Source organism: Gracilinanus agilis, chromosome 2 (genome assembly GCF_016433145.1).
Source record: "Gracilinanus agilis isolate LMUSP501 chromosome 2, AgileGrace, whole genome shotgun sequence".
Lineage (NCBI taxonomy): Eukaryota > Metazoa > Chordata > Mammalia > Didelphimorphia > Didelphidae > Gracilinanus > Gracilinanus agilis.
In genome coordinates, this window is record NC_058131.1 from 646,460,261 (window position 1) to 646,469,611 (window position 9,351).

Sequence of the window (9,351 nt, forward strand, 5' to 3'; positions counted from 1 at the left end):
GGCAATCCATGACTTATCCCCAAATTTGGTAGTTCGAGGTCCTTTTATTTTTTTTCAAGAGGTAGCACAATTATAAAATGCAGAGCCTAAAAAAAAGTATTTGTAAGGAAAAGTTCTCAGGTTTGTGCCAAGGGGCACTTTCTGTTTCATAAGAGACAGAGATTTATAACTAACTTTTGGATCCAACCAATAAATGTTATTTAAGGGCGCTTATAGAAAATTGCTTTAATGGCAGCTGGTTTGTACAATACTAGGACTGGCTTATTCTCTGAAATTTCACTGCTTTATTAGTGGGTGGATGCAGCAGTAATCATGGCCACAAGGGCAACTTGGAGGATGTGGAGTGTTCAGGGGAGGGGGTGGGCAGGCAGGTAGTAAGTTAAAAGGGAGGAAAGTAAATATATTACTATAACTATGCTGTTAGCTATATATTATGTTCTTTGTGGGAGGAGAGAGGGGGGGTTTGGTGGAGGGTGTCTTCCTTGCTTAAAAATGAGTAAGTTCTTTAAAGAAGTTTTTTTTAAGTAGCACTTCCATAGAAAGGAATGCACATGGCAGATATTTGACTGCCATCTTATGTGCTAAAGTTTCAGTGTCAATAATATTGCCAAGATATGGGTATGCAGCAGGAGTCAAAGTAGTTGTGGTACTCCTCTTGATAGGGAAGGGACTCGGCAGAGGAAGGGAATCTCTCCCAGGAAAACGTCAATTCTTGATGCAGGTGGTAGTTCTACACGTGTGAAGTAAGTGTTTGAGACAATTTCCTTTTTTTTTCTTAATAAACTGTGCTTAAGATGCTTTAGTCATTCTGTAGCACTTAAGTTTGTTAGGAAGCAATACTCAGGTTAAGACTAAAACATTCACTATGGAAGATGTGCTTTCTTAAAGTGCCATTTTAAAAATTAACTCTCCCCCCCAAAACATTGTTTATTCATCTTTGCTTATTTGTAAGTTTCTTGCCTGGAGAAAACTTGATTTGGGGGAAGTTGACACAAAAGGAAACTTTGTCATATTCATATTATATTTCACAGTACTGCGACCTTAAGTCAAGCCTTCAGTATTTTAACTACCTCGATATGTGATGAATGTAAAGTTTTGGGATAGAGATCCCAACTTGAAACAACAGCTGGTGCCTATAATAACTTAATGTCTTGTCAAATGCTTTTATTGGTTTAAATGTCATACTTGTTGCAGAAGAGTACTTTTTAAAAAAAAATTCAATCATTTCCCATCTATGTTCAAACAGCCAACTAATAGTGGATTGATTTTTAGGGAAGGAATTAAATAATTGGTTATCATTGCTGCATACCCCTTTTTATTTGGCTATTTTAAAGCTTCAGGTTTCAGTTTAAAAGCAATTCATTATTGCTGCCTGTGGTTTTTTGTTTTGTTTTATTTAACTTATTGCTTAGTCTGAGTTTCTCTTGAGTACAAAGACCATCAAAAACATGTACTGTGAACAGATTCGTTTTATATAGAAGAGGGCTTCACCAAAGTCCAGTGAAATACACTACTAAATGTCAGACTGCAAACCAAAATGTATGTGTGTGTTATGGCATTAATTCCAAATAGTGCTTATAATGCAAAAGTCCACAACAATGGAATCTAGATGAGTGCTATGCACTTGGAATTTTAAAATAAAACTAGTTTTGAGTACTATGGCTTTGGTATTTGATTATATATGAGCTCTTGATGTATATTTGTGATTTCATTTAACTGTGTTGAACTATAAGTCAGACTTGTTTATTTAGTTATATTTACAAATAATAAAAAGAAATCAGCCCAGAAATGTTATTATGCAGTAATTGTGCACATTTGTCTTTAGTCAATTCAGTTCATTAAATTTATTGTGGTCTAATCTTATATTCAGTGTTTAGATGCAAAGAACAACAAATGCATCTTAAATAAAGTATAATTATGCAGTCTTTGCTTTCCAAAAGTGAAAGCAAGTAGGGAATTGAAAAATAAAGAGCAAAGACAGGAGAGGGAAGCAAAAGGCAGCAGAAAGAGATTATGAGGCAGAAAGCCAGGGAGCAGGGGGCAAGTTAAAATGAGACTGTTACTGAAACTTTACATCTCTGTTTCCTTTGGCGTCTTAATTTCAGTTCTTTCTCTTAAACTGTTCTGTTAGCTACATCATGGATCCGACTTCCTCCATGTTGACATTCCCTTCATTTGTGGAGACCCTAAGCCTATTTTGATTTAGATGGTTTTCATGAGCCCCTGGGCCTGAAGAACTGATCACTTCATGATTAATCTGATGATAGGATAGATAAATTTATGAATTTAGTTAGGCTGCTTCCTGGCCCATAGACTTTGTCTTATCCCTGGTTCTATACTCAGCCTTTCCAACTTAGCAGGACGTTCCCCACTGTGTATTCCATGGGTGTAGCCTTTAAAAACCTAGGGCGGTGATGGCAAACCTATGACACGCGTGTCAGCACTGACATGCATACAGAGACGTATGGGGCCGCATGCCGAGAATGAAACATTTGCTCTAGGGTAGTGTAGACACTTTGTGCACTATAGATGACAATTCGACCTATATTGATTTACCTATTTTGGTTTATTAAATACAGTTATATATTACAATTATACATTTTTGTTATTTAAACTATAAATATCGCAAAATTATGTTTTTTTTTCTCAAAGTGACACACCACCTGAGTTATGCTTGTTTTTTTGGCAAATTTTAACACACCAAGCTCAAAAGGTTACTCATCCCTGACCTAGGGACATAAGTGAAATTACACATTGGCTACGGGAGAGGGGTGGGTGGAGGGGAGGGAAGGAACATGAATCATGTAACCATGGAAGAATATTCTAAATTAATCAATTAAATAAATTAAAAAACAAAAAAACCTAGGGTCATCTCTGTACTGTGACACAGTACCACAGGAGGATTTTAGTGGAGGAATTTCCTAACTGGCTAGGCAAAGGAAATTTTGTTATTGTTCTTTTCCTCCCAAGTGAAAATAAGGCTTATGTCTGTGTAAATTAGTTTTTCTCAGGAGCAATTTCACTTTTTAAATGTTATTAGTCTGGGTGTTGCTTGGGCATTTTAAATAATTTTTATAGAGTAAGCCATTAGACGTTTTAAGTGTGGCGTGTGGTGTAGTAGGAGAGTTGTTCTCACAGGGCACAGATAGGTGTTACCTATATAAGTGGAACTTCCACGTGTCTATAAATGAAGACTTTCCTGTGGTATGCTGCGTTTCCTTAGGCCAAGGAGTAATGCTCTACCCTGGACAAGAAGTAGGAGAGCCCTGATGGGAATGGTGGTGGGAGAGTCATGTAAGAAATAGAAGCTAGGAGTGGGGAGGCAGCATTGAGCATATCCAGCCCCACATTCGCTAACCCATTTTGAATGAGGTTCAGGAGCTTAACTTGATGCAAAAATGGATCATTCAGAAGATATTTTTCAAACACAAACTCAGCTCTTAGCCTGAGGATGAATATGAGAAAAACAAACGTCCTTGCTCATAGGAAAATTGCCATCTGGCTGGATCACCCGGTCATTGGGCTGTATTGGATCAGATGGATATAATGACTAGCACAGCAGTGGGAAGTATTGACTCCTCATGAGTTGGCCTCTATGCCTTTGGTTAATAAAGCCACTTAACAGCTTGAGCCTTAGCCTCCTAAACCAAGTCTCAAGGATAAATTACTCACGTTCTGGAGGCTATTGCAAAACTGTACCTTCTCTGCTGGTACCATCACTTCCACCTCTCCACCAATGACAGGTTTCAACTTTGGGTCCCTTGGCTTTTATCAGTGAGAGAAGGCCTTATTTTTCTAGGTTTCTAAGCGTCCTCACCAAGCCACTATGCCCATACAATCCCCTCCTTCTAGTTCTCCTTTTTGTGTTATCTTCCTCTAATGAAAATGTAAATTTCCCGGGGATTTCTGCCAAGTGGCTGCCTGAATGAGAGACAAACCACTCAGCTCCCACACACCTACTTCTTCAAAACCCAGAAACTCTCACCAGACTGGATGATGCTCAAAAAATCCATTGAGAATCTACAGTGGCTTTTTTCATCCAAGCACTGCATAGTGTCTAGTAGCCTGTTGGCAACAAGAAAAAGGACTTCTCTGGCTGGAAAGGACACATGTAAACAGCAAGTATCTGTATCTGGATACAGCAGAAGGTTCCCCTCAGAAAGGGAATTTGGAGGTTCTGGACTATGGCAGCAGACAGCAACCAATGTATAACATGCAGTAGCGAGGGTGTGATATATCACTCAACTCAGGATAGCCCAGTCTCATAAGCTCTGAGATTCTTTCTCTTGAAACTCCAGGAAAAAACCATAAAGATCAATTACTCTGAACCTCAAAGATCCAGAGGAACCTAACCTAGCTGATGCTCAAGAATCCAGAAGACCCATATCCAAACAGGGCTCATCATTCCACCAGAAACGTAGCAAGAGATGGGAGTCTGGCTTTGGCATAAAGCCCCAATCTAGGTTAATATAGCTGGAAAGATGAGTAAATGAAATCACCAACTATTATAAAAATTGTTGTAAATCTAACTTCATTACAACTACAAGCAGAGACTCAGAGACAAAATTGGATTTTCTAAAAGGACTACATGTATATGTAGAAGAAATAAAGTAAGGGAAAAAATAAAAATAGAAGCCCTGGAGGAAAGAATAGGAGAATAAATAACTTAGAAGAGAAAATGGTAAATGTTTCTTAAGAAATGGACTCCCTAAAAACTAGAGTGGATCTAACAAAAATCAATGACTTCAATAAGTCAAGAAAAATTAAAATCAATTGAATTAAAAAGAAGGAAATTTAAAGAAATCTGATATAAAAAACAAATGTGGCCTAAAAAATAAGTAGGGAGAATTTAAGAATCATTTGATTCCTTCCAAAGCTCTGAGCCTAGAGAGGGTAAGAGAATTGGACAACTGGTTAGAGAGACCCCTGTGTCAGCAGTAGGTGTTGTTTGGCAATTTTATTGAAGATTCTATCTTCCAGGTGGCAGTTCCAAGGCACAGGGGAGCACTTTGGCCACAAGGGAATAGCTACCCTGAGGAGCAATAACACTTAGTGACTGCAAGGGATCAGGAATCCTTCCTTGACAAGGAACAGAATACAAACCATAAAAGCAGTGACCATACCTCTCCCTGGATCACACCACTTTGGATTCACCAAAAACATCTAACCTCTAGAACTAGTTGACAAAACAGCAATTTGATAAAGCCTGAAGCTTGAGACAGTGCCTCCTCAACTCCCTATCCCAGGTGAACAGAGCCCAATTTTAACATAAAGTTCAAAGTCAAGAAGTGAGTTGAAAAAATGAGCAAATGAGAAAGAACCTGATCACAAAAAGCTACTGTGGTGAGAAGAAAGATCAAAATGTAAACTCGGAAGATAACAATATCAAAACAGTTGCAATCAAAGCCTTAAAGGGAAAAAAAATTCAAACTGAACATAAGCCCAATAAGAATTCTTGAAAAAGTTTTAAAAATGCTTAAAATCAAATAAGACTGGTAGAGGAAACATTGGGAAAAGAAATGAGACCAATTCAAGAAAAACTATGAAAAGACAACAGCTTGGTAAAAGAAGCACAAAATATATTTGGAAGAAAAGCACTCCTCAAGAAACAGAATTAGGAAAATGGTAAAAGAGATGCAAAATTTTACATAATGAAAATAAATTCTTAAAAAAGTAGAAATGGCCAAATGGGGGGGAAGTTTTCAAAAGCTCATTGAAGAAAATAATTCCTTAATAATTAGAATTGTAAAAGCTGATAATTGCATGAGATATCAAGAAAACTATCAAGATAATCACATGTTTTTGTTGGTTTTGTTATTGATATAATCAATTATGCTGAAAATTTTCCTAACATTGAACCATCCCTGTATTCCTGGTATAAAATCCACCTGATCAAGGAGTATGATCCTTGTGATATAATGCTATTATCTCCTTCCTAATATTTTATTTTAAAATTTTGCACCAGTATTCCTGAGGAAGATTAGTCTGTAGTTCTCTTTATCTTTTTTATCTCTTCCTGGTTTAGGTATCAATACCATATTTGTATCATAAAAGGAATTTGGCAAAATTCCTTCTTTCCCTATTTTTCCAATTAGTTTATATAGTATTTGGAGTTAATTTTTCCTTGAATGGTCTTTGAATGTTTGAATTCACTTGTGAATCCACCTGGCCCTGGGTCTTTTTTCTTAGCATATTCTTTGATGGTTTGTTCAATTTCTTTTTCTGTAATGGGGTTAAGTGTTCTATTTTCTCTTTTGTTAATCTAGGCAGTTTACAAATTTGTAAATATTCATGTATTTCACTTAGATTGTTAGATTTATTGGCATATAGTTGGGCAAATAAATCCTAATTTGCTTTAATTTCATCTTCATTAGTTGCAATTTTTCATTTTTCTTTTTGGATACTGGCAACTCAATTTTCTTCTTTCTTTTTTAAAATAATCAAAATAACCAGTAGTTTATCTGTTTTATTTATTTTTTCATAAAACCATCTCCTTTTCTTATTTATTAGTTCAATGGTTTTCTTACTTTCAGTTTTATAAATTTCGCCTTTGATTTTCAGGATTTCCAATTAGATCTTTAATTGAGGATTTTTAATTTTTTCTTTTTTTTATCCAATTCATTGATCTGCTCTTTCTCTATTTTATTGATGTACACATTTAGAGATGAATTTCCCCCTAAGTACAGCTTTGAACTATATCCCATAAATTTGGGATGTTGTCCCCTCATTGTCATTTTTTATTGTTTCTATGATTTGTCCTTAATCCTATTCATTCTTTTTTTTAAAAAACCCTTAACTTCTGTGTATTGGCTACTAGGCAGAATAGTGGTAAGGGTAGGCAATGGGGGTCAAGTGACTTGCCCAGGGTCACACAGCTGAGAAATGTCTGAGGCCAGATTTGAATCTAGGACCTCCGGTCTCTAGGCCTGACTCTCAATCCACTGAGCTACCCAGCTGTTCTCCCCCAATCCTATTCATTCTTTAGGATAAAATTATTTGGTTTCCAATTAATTTTTAGTCTTTCTGCTGCCCTTTCTTGAATGTAATTTTTATTGCATTATGATCTGAAAAGGATGCATTGAATATTTCTGCTTTTCTACATTTGGTTATGAGGTTTTTATGCCTTATTATATAGTCAGTTTTTGTGAAGGTGCCATGTGCTGCTGTGAAAAAATTATATACCATTCTATCCCCATTCAGTTTTCTCCAGAGTATATCATATGTAACTTTTCTAAAGTTCTACTTTCCTAACTTCTTTCTGATTTATTTTTGGTTGAATTTATCTACTTCTGAGAGGGGAAAGTTGAAGTCCTCCTCTAGTAACATTTTACTGTCCATTTCCTTCTATAATTCATGTAACTTCTTTAGAAATTTGGATACTATGTCATTTGGTGCATATATGTTTAGTATTGATATTGTTTCATTGTCAATAGTATCTTTTATCAAGATGTCATTTTTTTCCTTCTTTCCTTTGATTAGATTCAGTTTTTACTTTTTTCTTTGTCTGATGTCATGATTGCTATACCTGCCTTTTTTCTTTTAACTTTAGCTTAAGCATAATACATTTTGCTTCAGCCCCTTACTTTTACTCTATGTGTGTCTTCCTGCTTTAAATGTGTTTCTTGTAGGCAGCATATTTGGGGGTTTTAGTTTTTAATCCACACTGCTATCCTTTTTTTTATGGGTGATTTAATTGCATTCTCATTCATAGTTATGATTACTAATTGTGTTTCCCTCCATCATATTTTCTCCCTATTTACCCATCTCTTTCTCTACATCCTTTTCTTGTTCACAAATGTTTTGCTCCTCCAATTAGCCTTTCTTTATATCCACCCTCCCTCTTTCTTTTATTCCCCCTTTCCTCCTATTTTCCTGTAGGGTAAAGTTGGTTCTTTAGATGAATGAGGGTGGATGTTAGTTCTACTTTGAGCAAATTCCAATGAGAATAAGGCTCAAGCATTACCTGCTGCACTCCCCCCTCCCATATTTCTCCTCCTCTGATTTGACTCTTATTACCCTTTTCTATTTCTCCTTTTCCTTTATCCCCACATGTTAGTCTTTCCAGTCCCTTGAATTTTTTTCAGATATCAAGCCATTCCATTCAACTTACTTACTCCCTTTCTTCTTTCATGTATACTCATTACCATAATAGTGATAACATTCTTGAGTATCTTAAGTACTTTAGATATCTTGAGTCTTTTAAGTATCTCAACTATCATAGATATTTTAAGTATCTCGATTACCTTTTCAGGTAAGAATATACTTGGTTCAACTTTATTGAAACTCTGTTTTTACTTTTCTGTTTACCTTTCTATAGGTCTCCTGGGTGTCAAGTTTTCTTTTTGAATTTTCTTTTTAGCTCTGTTTTTGTTTATTTGTTTGTTTTGTTTTTTTTTGTCAGGAAAGCCTGGAAGTCTTCATTAAATGTCATTTTTTCTCCCCCTGGAGAATTATGCTCACTTTTGTTGGGCATATAATTCTTGATTGTAAACTAGATCTTTTGCCTTTTGGAATATCATATTCCATGCCTTCTGGTCCTTTATTGTAGAAGTAGTTAGGTCCATTGTGATCCAGACTGTGGCTCCACAATATTTGAATTGTTTCATTCTGGCTGATTGTAGGACTTTTTCCTTGGCCTGACAGTTTTGAAATTAGGCTATAATACTCCTGTGTTGTTTTATTTTGGGGTCTCTTTTAGGAGAAGATTGGCGTATTCTTTCAATTTCTATTTTTTCCCCCTCTTGTTTAAGGATATCAGGGAAGTTTTCCCTAATGATTTCGCATAATAACATGTTCAGGCTCTTTTTTTTTTATCATGACTTTTATGTATTCAGATGATTCTTAGATGACATCCCCTTGGATCTGTTTTCCAGCTCAGTTTTCCAGTGAAATATTTCACATTTTCTTCTATTTTTTCATTCTTTGTATTTTCTTTCATCAGGAAATATCCTGAAGTTTTATTGGTTAATTAGCTTCCATTTGTCAAATTCTAATTTTTAGTAAGTTATTATCCTCAATTAGTTTTTGTGTTTTCTTTTCCATTTGGCAATTCTACTCTTTATTTTTATGGGGGTTTTTGGTAGTATGTTCACTTTTTTATCTTTAATGTTAATTTGGTGTTCTTTTTATCAGATTAACCAATGGTTTATCAATTTTGTTAATTTTTATAAAGAACCAACTTTTACATTTATTTATTCATTTAATAGTTTTCTTACATTCAACTATATTGATCTTATCTTTAATTTTTAGGATTTATAATTCAGGGTTTAGTTGGAGATTTTTAATTTGTTCTTTTTCTAGCTTTTAAAATTGCATTCCTAATACATTGATCTTTTCTTGCTTTTTTCAATA